The sequence below is a fragment of the Peromyscus californicus genome, unplaced genomic scaffold, assembly GCF_007827085.1.
Source record: "Peromyscus californicus insignis strain IS unplaced genomic scaffold, ASM782708v3 Scaffold_4__1_contigs__length_199733344, whole genome shotgun sequence".
NCBI lineage: Eukaryota > Metazoa > Chordata > Mammalia > Rodentia > Cricetidae > Peromyscus > Peromyscus californicus.
Window position 1 is genome coordinate 162,472,400 of NW_026294562.1, and position 13,988 is coordinate 162,486,387.

A 13,988-nucleotide genomic window follows, 5' to 3' on the forward strand; every position below is an offset into this window, starting at 1 on the left:
CCCCAGTTAGGAACTCCAGGGACAGGACAGAAGACAAGCAGATTAGAGGGGAGGCAGAGACACAGACGTGGATGGACAGAACAGTTACAAGAAAGGGAAGCCAGCCTGGGGAGACCTTCAGGACCAGCTGGGGAGACCCAAGAGACAGGCAGCACTCAGCTCTCCTGAGGCTGTGAAGGGGAGGTTTCGGGAAGGCCAGACCTCCCGACCTGCCCCACCCTGGCCCGGCTCCCGCAGCCTCAGAACACTTACGGAGCTCCCAGACATGGCTATCACAGCAATACAGAAGCAGTGAGGCCAAGAGCTGCAAGAGGGGACCTTAAGTAAAGGCTGGTGGTGGTTCAGCTCCACCCTTTCCATCCAACACCCACACCTGGCACAGACCCCTGCCCTAAGGGCAAAGCTGTTAAGGCTGGGCCAGTCTCCTCCTGCCCTGCCCCCACGTCAAGCCAAAGCCGCTACCAACTTTTCCCAGAGGGAGCCTCCTCCCAAGAGCCCAGGCTGTTCTGCTTTGCCCAGCCCAGCTCTACCTCCGCCATTGGGGGCAGACACAATAGCTCAATGGTATTTATTGAGGCCCCCAGGAAACCCATTATTTCTTGTCCTATGTCAGGCCCCAGGTTACCAGTGTGCTCTGTCTGGCACATTTGAAGTGCCCAGTGATGGGGGCAAAATGATGAAGGCACACTTAATAACAGCCCTGCTGAGGCTTCTGGGTGTCCAGATGTGTCAGAATCCCTGAAGCCACCAGGGCACACAGACAGCAGCCGCCCCGAAGCATTAACATACAGGGACTGAGCTGGTGGGAGCAATCTGCCCAGAGATCAAACTGCCCCAAGCCAGGTAGTCTCCAAGTGTCCCACTTTTGGTGGTTCTGCCCTGTGTCTCCATCCCTGATAGCATATCCATTCCTGCTTTTCCTCTCAAGTCTCTAGCAGAGACTTCTGACCTGAGCCCATCTTCCCACCCAATTAGGGTGACATGGGATATGGGTCTGGGGGTGTCCCAGCCCCGAGTCACCACCTAGATAAATTAAAAATAGCTTGGCTTTTAGTTGCCAGGACTCTAGAGAAAGCGTGGGGGAAAACAGATAGAATGAAAAAAGAAGTTTCTAGAAGACAAGCAGAGGGTGGGTGGAAGTGCAGAGCAAGTATCGCTCCTAACAGCCCAGCAGCCTTCTTAGAAGATCTTTCCCATCCCTACCCCCACCACCCTACTTCTGCCCCACCCACCAGGTGGCAAAGCCCTGGGCCAGATGCGTGCTGGGAGTAGAAAGTTGGGGTGGAGACTGCTTCCTATTGCTCCTCTGTCCCAGTATCTCAGATTCAATTCCCATCCCTAGAACAGGCATCAAGGACACCCATGTGCAGGTCCAGAGGGGGAGCAGAAGATGTAAGGTGAGGAGCTGCGATGCTGTGGGAGGACCCCCCCCCACCCCCCCCCACCCCACCCTTTTTTTTTCTTTCTTTCTTTTTCGAGACAGGGTTTCTCTGTGTAGTTTTGATGCCTGTCCTGGAACTCACTTGGTAGCCCAGGCTGGTCTCGAACTCACAGAGATCCGCCTGGCTCTGCCTCCCGAGTGCTGGGATTAAAGGCGTGCACCACTGCCACCCGGCTGCACCTCCCTTTTTATATAGCAGAAAACAGACTTGAGCTGGGCATGACGACCCACACCTGGAAATCAGCACTTGGAGGTGGAGCAGGAAAGTCAGCTCAAGGTCATCCTTGGCTTCATACTGAGTTTGAAGCCAGTATGGGCTGCACAAGACTGTCTCAAAAGACAGCAACGGCTGGGCACGGTGGCGCATGCCTGTCATCCCAACACTTGGGAGGCAGAAGCAGGTGGATCTCTGAGTTAGAGGCCAGGCTGTTATATATATTGGGCTTCCAGATAACCAGGGCTACATAGAGAGACCCTGTCTCAAAAAACAAAACAACGGGGCTGGAGTGATGGCTCAGTGGTTAAGAGCACCAACTGCTCTACCAAAGGACCCAGGTTCAATTCCCAGCACCCACATGGCAGCTAACAACTGTCTGTAACTCTAAGATCTGACTCTCCACTCTCCCACAGACATACATGCATACATAAAAAAAATAAAGATAAATAAATTGTTTTTTTTTAAAAAAGAGTGAGCACTGCCCTTGCAGAGAAACTGAACTTGATTCCCAGAACCCACAGTGGGTGACTCATAACTGCTTGTAACTCCAGCTCGAAGAAGATTTAACGCCTCTGACCTCTGAGGGTACCTACAGTCACATGCACAGAGAAACAGAAGTAAACCCTTAGTTTTTAAAAACAAAACAGCCCAAACAGACAAGGGCTGGAGAGACTCCTCGGTGGTTAAGATCATGGCTGCTCTTGCAGAGAACCCTAGTTCAGTTCCCAGCATCCACATCCGGGGGCCTCACTACTGCACAACTCCAAGTTCAGGGAATCTGACGCCCTCTTCTGGCCTCTTCAGGTACCCACGCACATGTGGCATATACACAATTTAAATAAAAAATGAACAAGAAACCTTGTGTCAGAGGGGAACATCTTAGAGTAGGTTTTGAAAGCTTTGACTTGGGATCCTACAGCACAAGGACACATCAGAGAGCCGAACCAGAGGACATTAGGTTTCAGGTTACACCACCATCCATTTGTCATAGTTAGGCCGAAAATTGTGGCTCCTATTATTCTAACTTCACACTCTGTATAAATCACTGCCCGACACCTGTCTGCACCTCACTGTGTTGTTACTGGTTCCCACGGACTGGCCTCTCATTTCTTCATCAGAGCTCATCCAGCTCTTCTCTTCACAGGTCTGTGCTTGCCTTCGGCAATGGGCGAAAATGCTTGGATTCAATCCTTTATCAGTTCCTATCTCCGCCTCCTTTCTGGGAACTGAGACTGCTGAGTCCTTGATTGATTCCTCTTTGACGGTCTCGACGATCCTTGTTGTAAGCTCTGAATACCATCCCCTTGATCATACTCTTTTTCATTTCTAGTACATTAGTGGGTGTATTTATTTCCTAGGATGCACTTTTATAGAAACATACTATGAATTAAGAAAGATTTTAACAAAATAGGTCCTTGAATTTTTTGTTTGTTTGTTTGTTTTTAGGGGTGTGTGTATGTTGTTGTTTTGTTTTGTTTTTGAGACAAAATTTCATATAGCCCAGGCTAGCCTTGAACTTCTTAATTAGTCAAGGATGACTTTGAATTCTTGATCCTCCTGCCTCTCTATTTCTCAAGTGCTAGGCATGTGCCACCACAATTGGTTTATGGAGTGCTGGGGGTTGAACCCAGGGCTTTGTCCTTGCTAGACAGGCACCCTACCAACTGAGCCATGTCTCCAGCTCAGCTGTGGGAGCTTAAAGCCCAAGACAACTCAACACTCCATCCATCAATGTCAGTCTGTTGAAATTTTTATTATTTTTTGTACACAGTGAAAATATGAAGTGAAGCTGGTCATGGCACTTGGGAGGCAGAGGCAGGTAGATCTCTGTGAGTTCAAGGCCAGCCTGATCTACAGAGTGAGTTCCAGGACAGCCAAGGCTACACAAAGAAACCCTGTCTTGAAAACAAACAAACAAACGAACTAAAAAAGGAAAAAAGAGAGAAAAAATTATATGATAATAATATTGATGAAAATCTAAACTTTAAAGATTTTATTTTGATTTAAGTGTGTGTCTGGGGGTGGGGTATGTGCATGTGAGTGTAGTGCCTGGGAGACTAAAAGAGGGTGTTGGATCCCCTGGAACTGGAATTACAGGGGCTTGTGAGCCACCTGACATTAATTTTATTTGTTTATTTTATGTGCGTAGGTGTTTTGCCTGCATGTATGTATGTGCACCATGTGAGTGCAGTACCTGAGGAGGTCAGAAGAGGGCATCAGATCTTCCAGAACTGCAGTTATAGACAGTTATCAGCCTCTTGTAGGTCTTGGGAACAGAACCCGAGTCCTCTGGAAGAGCAGCCAGTGCTCTTAACCACTGACCCATCTCTCCAACCTCCTCTTTTTCTTTTTAGATGAACTTTCCCTGTGTGGCCCAGTCTAGCCGGGAACTATCGATCCTCTTTTCTCAGCCTCCCCATGGCTGGGATTACAGGTCAGAACCACTGCCCCTGTGTGAAAGCTAAGGATTCTAATGATAACTGTAGTGAATTGAACACTCGGTCTCTGCTGAGGGCAAGCCTTTTCTCATAGTGTACAGCTCCACTTATGAACTTATTTAATTAAAAGCTCTTAATTATCTTAAGCTGACAGTATGGTTTTTACAAGGCATTCATTTTCCAGTGTTTTAATTGTGCAGTGAGCATTTCTAGGTCATAAAGTAGATCTTGTAAATTTCAAGGCCTGATAATAAAATGCTCTGGGTGACTCTCTCCTCTGACTTCCTGTCTTTCTTTGCTTCCTTACCAAGTCTCATTGTGTAGACCAGGCTGGCCTAGAACTCATAGATATCTGCCTGCCTTTGCCTACCGAGTGCTGTGATCAAAGATATGTACCACCAGATATGGCAACCCACCTAGTTTTTGGAGACAGCCTGGAGTTGGAAGATTTGGCCTGGTCACCTAGCCGGCAACCCCCAGGCAGCCGTCTGTCTCCAAATCCCCAGGGCTGGGATTACAAGCATGCTCTGCGATGCCTGGCTTCTTATGTGGGTGCTGAGGACCAAACTCTGGTTCTTGTGCTCATGTGGCAAGCCCTTGACCAACTGAACACCTTCCCTAGCCCCTCAGTGACAGCCCCAAGAGTATGAGATGAGCTGGTCATCACAAGTTCCAGCCAGAGCCACCCCTCCTGAATGATTAACAGTGCCAAATGGGTGACTCACTCAAAGGTGTTTGTTTGGTTTGAGATCATAATATAATTACCATATTTCTCCTTTCCCTTTCCTCCCTCCCACCCCTCCCATATACCTCTCCCTGATCTCTTTCAAATTCATGCCTCTTTTTCTCTAATTTTTATTTCATATATATATAATATATGAATATACATATATTTTTAAATATACCCTTCAGTCTAATGTTACATATATATTTTTTTTCAGGGCTGAATATTCAGCCCTGGAAAACCAATTCATGTACTCTTCCTTGAGGAAGATCTCTCTCCAACTCTCAGCTTTCCTCAGTTGCCTGCAGTTCTTTGGGTAGGGTTGAGGCCGTGTGGGTCTCATCTACTTTGGCATGTCTATTGATAACGTCTTTGTTCAGCTCATATTCGGGTGGTCATTTTGATAAGACTTTATGGGTGTAGCTTCAGATATTACTGGGAGACACGATCTCACAGCAAACTCCCTGATCCTCTGGCTCTTACAAGCTTTCCATCTCCTCCTCCGGAATATTCCCTGAGCCTTAGGTGCTGGAGTGTTGTGTAGGTGTACCTGTTGGGACTGGGCTCCACAAGTGTGCATTTGGACTGGTTGTGATTTTCTGCAATGGCCTCCATCTGCTGCAGAGAAGTTTCCTTGATGAGGGATGAAGACGGCACTTCTCTGTGGGAATAAGGACAAATGTTTATAGATTGTTGTTATTATGCTGGCTTAGTAATTTAGTGGTTGTAGATTCCCCTCCAATAACCACAACATCGTTAGCACTGAGCAGTTAGCTCGGTTTCTAGTACTAGGCACAGTGTCCCTCTGGTTGGGCAGGTCCTAAGTTCAACTGGAGAACTGTTGGTTACAACCAAGGTACGTGCGCCACTGCCACCCCCTTCTGATTACTGTGCCACGCTGTTGTTGAAGTGGCTCATAGGTGTGATGGCTGGATAGGACTGTGACCCAAAGTTTTAAAACAAAGGAGAAAAAAATGAGGGGAGGGATGCCATGCTTTTACCCATATTTTAGTTACTTTGTGGGCCCAAGGGAGGAGTTAGTGTTTTTAGTACTTACTTTATTGAGCACACCAGGTGTGGTGGCACATGCCTGAAAAGCCTGTCTTCTAGAGCAGAAGTGGGAGTGATTTGGATGATGTGAGGAGATCTCTCTCACACGCACACTTATAAAAGAAAGAGGGAGGGAGAGAGAAAGAAGAGTCATGTGGGAGTGAGCCATTCAGTGATATGACCACTCTTTCCTTGTGGGCTCCCCACTGTCCTCAGTGGGGACCTCACAAGAGTCAACACTGTTATTTTGGACTTTCAGCCTTAACTATGTTGCCATAGCACTAAAACATCACAGACCGATTCAGTGTTATTTCCTGGTAAGAGTGGAGAAAGAGGGAAGGAAATGAACTAAGTACCAGATGAATGGTAACTACTTAGACCTGGGAAACTGAATCCTAGGCAGAAAGAAATGCTCACTGAATGAAGAACTTCCAAACTGGGAGGAATCCATGGCCCCGAGCACCTCTGAAAACAGGCCTGAGGCAGGAGGCTGAGGGAAGAAGGAAATCCTCAGGGTGGTGGTGGTAAGAGGAGTTTCTGGACAGCAGCATCCTCAGGGCTCCAACCTCCTGCCCACCCATAGGAAATGGAAGGCAGACAGAAGGCCCAGCTGGCCTGAGAGCTCCATGAAGGTGAAGTTGACACACCCTTGACTTGTTTCAACACACCGAGCAAACCAAGGGCTTCAGTCCGATATACAGAGAAACCAATGGCACCCAAGAATAAGCAAATGGTTCTGATGGCCAGGAAGCATAGTAAGTTATACAAGAAGGAGACATCCCCACAGACACACCGTAGGCCTGGGTGGAGAAGGATGCTACATTGTCTCGGTGACACCAACACTGAACCCTGAGTCAAGCAAAACTACTTTGTGTGTCTATTGTAGACAGTCATGGGTGGGACAGTCGGAGCCCAGGAGAGACAGAATGGGCAGTTACATCACCTAACAGTAAACCATGGAGACAGTGAGGGCCTGGAGAACTGACTCATGGTTGAGAGAGTTTGCCCCTCTTGGATAGGACCTGGGTTTGGTTCCCAGCACCTATACCAAGTGGTCACAACCACCTGCAACTCCAGTTCCAAGGGATCCCATGCCCTCCTCTAGTCCCTTCGGGGAGTGGAAGAGAGAAAGAGATCTTTAGGGACCCACCTGCCTCTGCCTCCCAAGTGCTGGCCTTATACGCATGCACATCCATGTTTGACTAAATAAAAAAATTTAAATATAGTTTTAAAAATTAGGGCAGCCTGGTCTACATAGATAGCTCCAGGATGGCCAAGTTGCATAGTAAGACCCTGTCTCAAAAAACAAACACAAAAAATTAAGACAGGCAAAATGGCTCAGCAGGTAGAGGAGAGGCACTTGCCACCAAACTTGAAGACCTGAGTTCAATTCCCCGGACCCATTTTGTGAAATGAGAGAACTAATTCCCATGAGTTGTCTTTTGACTGAAACACTTGGGCTGTGGCACACACTCACACATACACCATCACCATCACATGAAATACATAAATGATAAAAAATATATCTTTATTCTATTTTTAAATGTTTTTAATTAAAGCAGAATTACCACCTTTCCTCCCTCCCTTTATTGAACCCTCCCTCCAACTGTCCCATGACCCTCCCTCCAACTGTCCCATGACCCTCCCTCCAACTGTCCCATGACCCTCCCTCCAACTGTCCCATGACCCTCCCTCCAACTGTCCCATGACCCTCCCTCCAACTGTCCCATGACCCTCCCTCCAACTGTCCCATGACCCTCCCTCCTACAGCCCTCCCCATGTCTCCCCACTCTCAGATTGATAACTTCTCTGTCTCTGGTTATTATTGTTACATATATATGTATACATACGTATGCACACATCTGTAAGTACAACTTGCTGCGTCCATTTTTGTTGCTTGTGTGTGTATTTTTTCAGGTCCGACCACTCTACATTAGACAACCAATAATGGGGCTCATCCCTCAGAGAGGCTAATTCTTCTCCCAGCAGCTACCTGTAGTTTTTGGTCTAGGGGTGAGACCCCACGCAATTTTCCCCCTCCACGTTAGCATGTCTGTTAATATTGCCATTGTTCGAGTCTTGTTTATGCCACCATTTGCAGGAGAGAGTGTTTCCACAGCAGACTTGCTGCAGTTCTGGCTCTTACAATCCTTCTGCCGCTCTCCTGTGATACATACATCTATACATACCCTGACAGCTGGGCACGGTAAACACGCCTGTAATCCAGCTAATAGGGAAGCTGAGGTGGAAAGAGCGACTGGGCTCGTAAGTTCAGCAGCCATACGACAATGTAGCTCTCTCAAAAGAAGAAAACACTACCCAGGTGTGGTGATAAACACCTGTAATTCTAACACTCCAGAAGCTGAGGCAGAAAGACTGCTCGAAGTCCAAGGCCAGGACTGGAGAGGTTAAGAGCACTTGACTGCTCTTCCAGAGATCCTTAGTTCAATTCCCAGCAACTGCATGGTGGCTCACAACCATCTGTAATAGGATTAGAATCCTTCTTCTGGTGTACATGAATACAGAACATTCATATACATAAAATACATGAATAAATAAATTTTAAAAAAAGAGAGAAAGAGTCCAAGGCTAGCCTTTCTCAACAAGCATCCTCATTAGAGTGATATCATCTTTAAACCCTGTGTGGCAATCCTTGATGCACTTTTGTGATGACAGGGCAACCTGGAAATCCAGCTGCTTCCTTAGGATCATCCTGTGGAATAGTCCTTTACACTGTGTGAATACATGTCTCTGTGATTGGTTTACTAAAGAAGCTGACTGACCAATACCTGGGCAGGAAGAGATTGTGCAGGAGAGCCAGACTAGGAGGACACTGGGAGAAAGAAGGGCAGAATCTGGCACATATAGCAGATGAAGAGAGAAGCAAGATGGACATGCCATACTGAGAAAAGTTACCAAGCCACATGGCAAAGCATAGATAAAAATATGGGCTAATTGAAAATGTAAGAGTTAGCTAGTAACAAGCCTGAGCTATTGGCGGTCATTTATAATTAAGACTGTATCAGTTATTTGGAAATTTGTGGGTGGGAAAGAAAAGTCCACCTACCCAGCACTCGGGAGACAAAGGCAGGCGGATCTCTGTGAGTTCGAGGTCAGCCTGGTCTACAGAGTGAGTTCCAGGACAGTCAGAACTGTTACATAAAAAAACCTTGTCTGGGAGAGAGAAAGAGAGATAGAGGGAGGGGAGGGGGAAGATCATCCAACTTTTAGATGATTACCCAAAATGCTTCATTGTGGAAGCAGAAAATGAGGCCTCCAAGCAGATCCACAGCAGATCCCCAGGTCCCTGCGCAGGAATACTGTGGTGCTGCTGAGTAAGATCTCCAGGATGGGGAAGGCCATCAGGGACACCTGGAGAACAGCTCAGCTCCGGAGAAACTGCTGCCTCATTCCAGGGAATGTGGACTTTGTGTTCACCAAGGAGGACTTCACCGAGATTAGGGACATGTTGCTGTCCATGCTGGTGCCATCGCCCCATGTGAGGTCGTTGTGCCAGCCCAGAACACTGGTGTGAGGCCCGAGAAGCCCTCTTTCTTCCAGGCTTTAGGCATCATCGCTAAGATCTCTTAGAGTACCATTGAAATTCTAAGTAACGTACAGTTGATAAAATTGGAGACAAAGTAGGAAACAGTGAAGCCACACTGCTGAGCATCTCCTCCACCTCCTTTGTTAGGGCTGCTCATCCAGCAGCTGTTTGTCACCACCCAGAAGTGCTTGACACCACAGAGCAGACTCTGCACTCACACTTCCTAAAGGGTGTGGGAAACGTTGCCAGTGTTTGTCTGTGGGCTGGTTACGTGACTGTTGCCTCAGTGCCACAGATGAACAAGCAGATCTCAGCTTTGTCTGTGGAGACTGAATACGCCTTCCCACTTGCTGAGAAGGTCAAGGCCTTCTTGGCTGATCCATCTGCCTTGGTGGCGGCTGCCTGGGGGGCCGATCCCACTACTATTGCTACCCCTGCTGCTGCAGCCCCAGTCAGGGCTGAAGCCAAGGAAGAGGAATCAGATGAGGGTACAGGATTTGGTCTCTTTGACTAATCCCCTTAAAGCAACCAACTCAGCCAGCTTAATTTGAGAAACATGGAAAGTCTTACTTCTCTTAAAAAAAAAAAAAAATAGCCGGGCGGTGGTGGCGCACGCCTTTAATCCCAGCACTCGGGAGGCAGAGCCAGGCGGATCTCTGTGAGTTCGAGGCCAGCCTGGGCTACCAAGTGAGTCCCAGGAAAGGCTACACAGAGAAACCCTGTCTCGAAAAACCAAAAAAAAAAAAAAAAAAAAAAAAAATAAGACTACACAGCAAGACCTTTGTCTCACAAACAAGATTTCGCCAGGCGAAATCTATGTATCTATAACCCTAGCACTTGGTGGTAGAGGCAGGAGTATTAGGAGTTCAAAGCCAACCTGGGCTACATAACAAGTTTGAGGACAGCCAGGGCTACATGAGACTCTGTCTCAAAAGACAAACTAATGAACCAACCAGAAAGAACAATATTTATAGAATTCTCACACAGAATATCCATGATCATACTGTAATTATAAGGGAAGATAGATGGAGTAGTTGTAAATTCTACTCCCATTTTTTTTAAATACTTAGTTTTAGTTTAGTGTGTGTGCACATGTGCAAACTTTAATTAAGCTTGTGGAGGCCAGAGACCTCGAGTGTACTTAATCGGGAACCATGGTTTTGAGATGGTTCACAGATTAAGATAGCTTGGCTGGTCATCACGCTCCATGCCTCCTCCTGTCTGTCTCCCCAGAGTTGCTGGGATTACAAGTACATGCCGTCACACACCTGACTTTTTGGTGTTTTTTTTTTTTTTTTTTTTTAGGTTTTTCGAGACAGGGTTTCTCTGTGTAGCTTTGCGCCTTTCCTGGAACTCACTTGGTAGTCCAGGCTGGCCTTGAACTCACAAAGATCCGCCTGCCTCTGCCTCCCGAGTGCTGGGATTAAAGGCATGCGCCACCACCGCCCGGCGGTGTTTTGTTTTTTAAGACAGGATTTCTCTGTGTAGCCCTAGCTGTCCTGATACTCCCTCTACAGACCAGGCTGGCTTCAGACTCAGAGATTGGCCTACCTCTGCCTCCCAAGTGCTAGGATTAAAGGCACAAGCCATCATGTCCAGCTTATGCCTAGCTTTTTTTTTTTCCCCCTCGAGACAGGGTTTCTCCGTGTTGTTTTGGTGCCTGTCCTGGATCTTGCTCTGTAGCCCAGGCTGGCCTCAAACTCACAGAGATACTCCTGGCTCTGCCTCCCGAGTGCTGGGATTAAAGGCGTGCGCCACCACCGCCCAGCTATGCCTAGCTTTTAAAACATTTATTTATTTGTTATTTTAGACAGAATTGCCTTGTGTAGCCCTGACTGGAATGGAATTTGCTGCCTCAAACTCATAAAAATTCACCTGCCTCTTCCTCCCAAGTGCTGGGTTTAAAGACATGTGCTACCACACCTTTTGGATGGATGCTGGGTATTGAACCAGGTCCTATGCATAATCAACAATCTTTCTCCTAACTAAGACATCTCATCCTCTTCTTAACATTTATATTACCTTAAAAGGGAGATTCAATTCAAATCAACTTCACTAGTTCACTCATAAGTAAGAGAACAGGATCACAGAGATGTAGTATGACTTCCCAAACCAGGCCAGAAAAGATGAAGTAGATCTCCCCTGGGAGGCTAATGGGGAACTTACTTGTGGACTCCTTTGCAGCTAGATTAACTTGACCAGATGTCACTACACTGACATTGTACCCCTCAAGAACTGAGAAGGTGCAAGAGAGGCAATGCCTGTGGGCATGAACATGTACTCCTCCCTGGAAAATATGGATGGATATGGATGATGTTTTTTGTTTTTGTTTTTTTTTTTGGTTTTTTTTTTTTTTTTGGTTTTTCGAGACAGGGTTTCTCTGTGTAGCTTTGCACCTTTTCCTGGAACTCACTTGGTAGCCCAGGCTGGCCTCGAACTCACAGAGATCCGCCTGGCTCTGCCTCCCGAGTACTGGGATTAAAGGCGTGCGCCACCACCGCCCGGCCAGTATGGATGATGTTTTATTGGCTGCTTCTAATACAGATACCTTAGAAAGAATGTTTAATGTAGTATAAAAAATTTTTACCCTGTTAGGGATTATGAATTGCTCCTGAAGAAAATACAAAGAGATTCTCTTAATTATTTAGTATTTAAATTAAGTAAACAGAGAATCCAGCTACAAAGGGTACAGATTAGAAGAGATCAATTGCACACTCTTAATGATTTTCAAAAATTATTGGGTGATATTAACTAGTTGCAGCCTACCATTGGACTGATTACTCAAGAATTGAATAATTTGTTTCAAATCTTGCAAAGTGACTCAGATTTAAACAGTCCGAGATAATTAACAGCTGAAGCAGAAAGGGAATTGATTCAAGTAGAGCAAAAAATTGCAGGATGCCTATGTAGATCAATTAGATCTCACAACTGAATGTCTTTTAGTAATTGCACCTTTCGTTCATTCCCTTACTGGACTTACTATGCAGAGGGAGGATTACATTTTGCAATGAATTTTCCTAGCTCACAAACAGAGTAAAAAGTTAAAAAACTAATAATAACAGTTTCCAAATTAAGTATAAAGGGAAGATAAGGCTTTGTCAATTGTCATGAATGGATCCAGCTGAGATTGTAGTACCTTATACTCATGTTGAAATTATGTGATTGTGGGGGCTGGAGAGATGGCTCAGCAGTTAAGAGCACTGGCTGCTCTTCCAGAGGAACCAGGTTCAATTCCCAGCATCCATGTGGCAGTTCATAACTGCCTGTGACTCCAGTTCCAGGGGCTCTGACACCTTCACACAGACATACATGCAGGCAAAACATGAATATACATGGAATAAAAATAAATAAGTTATTTAAAAAAGGAATTATGCAATTGTGGGTGATTAATGATGATTGGCAAAGAGCTTGTAACAATTCTTAGGAAAAATTAATGATAACTAACTCAAAAGCAAATGGCTTCAATTTATAAAAAGAACTGAATGGACTCTTCCCCGAATAGTGAAAAGAGCACCTATTTCTGGGGCTCTTACTTTTTTGGGGGAAGGGGAGGCTCTTACATTTTATACTAATGCAAATAAATTAGGAATGGCTGATTATAAAGCAGGAAACATCAGTAAAGTAATTCAAAGTCCATATGATTCAGTCCAAACATCAGAGTTGTATGACATTCTAATGGTTTTATTAGACTATAATGAATCTCTTAATAATTATTGAATCTCAATATGCAGAAACAGTTTTATTGCATATAGAAACTGCTGAACTTATTCCTGATAATTCAGAATTGAATTTGCTGTTCATGCAATGGCAACAAGCAATCCAGGACAGAAATTACCACTATGTATCACTCATGTTCAGTCTCATACTGGATTGCCTGGGCCATTAGCAAAAGGAAATGAAGAAACTGATCAATTACTGATAGGAAATGTGTTCATTAAAAGCATCATGCCAATAGTAAGAGCTTAAAGAAAAAAAATCCATTACCTGACAACAAGCTAAAGAAATTACAAAAGGCCAGACAGTGGTGGCACACACCTTTAATCCCAGCACTTGGGAGGCAGAGCCAGGCGGATCACTGTGAGTTCGAGGTCAGCCTGGTCTACAGAGTGAGATCCAGGACAGGCACCAAAACTACACAAAGAAACCCTGTCTCAAAAATCCAAAAAAAAAAAAAAAAAAAAAAAGAAGAAAGAAAGAAAGAAATTATGTCCTACTGATTGATTGTATAATCAAATTTCTTTACCTGAACGAAGTAATCCTAAAGGCACATATACACAAAAAAATGAAATTTGGCAAGTGGATATTGTGTGATATTTTGATTGTGTTCTGATAAATAAAGCTTGCTTGGAGTCAGAGGTTGGAGCTATCCATCAGATGCCCATAGAAGTTTGGAGGACTGTAGACAGAGGGGAGACTGGATGTAGTAAGGCAGCTCTTTTTTTTTTCAGTCCAAAAAAAAATAAGGATCTCAGCCCTTTTGGACAGAGGAATGGCAGAGGTAGGAAGCAGCTGGCAGCTGCTCCCTGCTTCTCTGATCTTTCAGGTTCTTAACCCAACTTTTGACTCCCAAT

The 13,988-nt window shown here is 45.5% G+C and overlaps 1 pseudogene; it reads left to right on the plus strand.

Annotated features, from left to right (window-relative positions):
• The first annotated feature begins 9,079 nt into the window (after window positions 1-9,079).
• Window positions 9,080-9,931, plus strand: LOC128124021 (60S acidic ribosomal protein P0-like; annotated as a pseudogene).
• The last annotated feature ends 4,057 nt before the right edge of the window (window positions 9,932-13,988 follow it).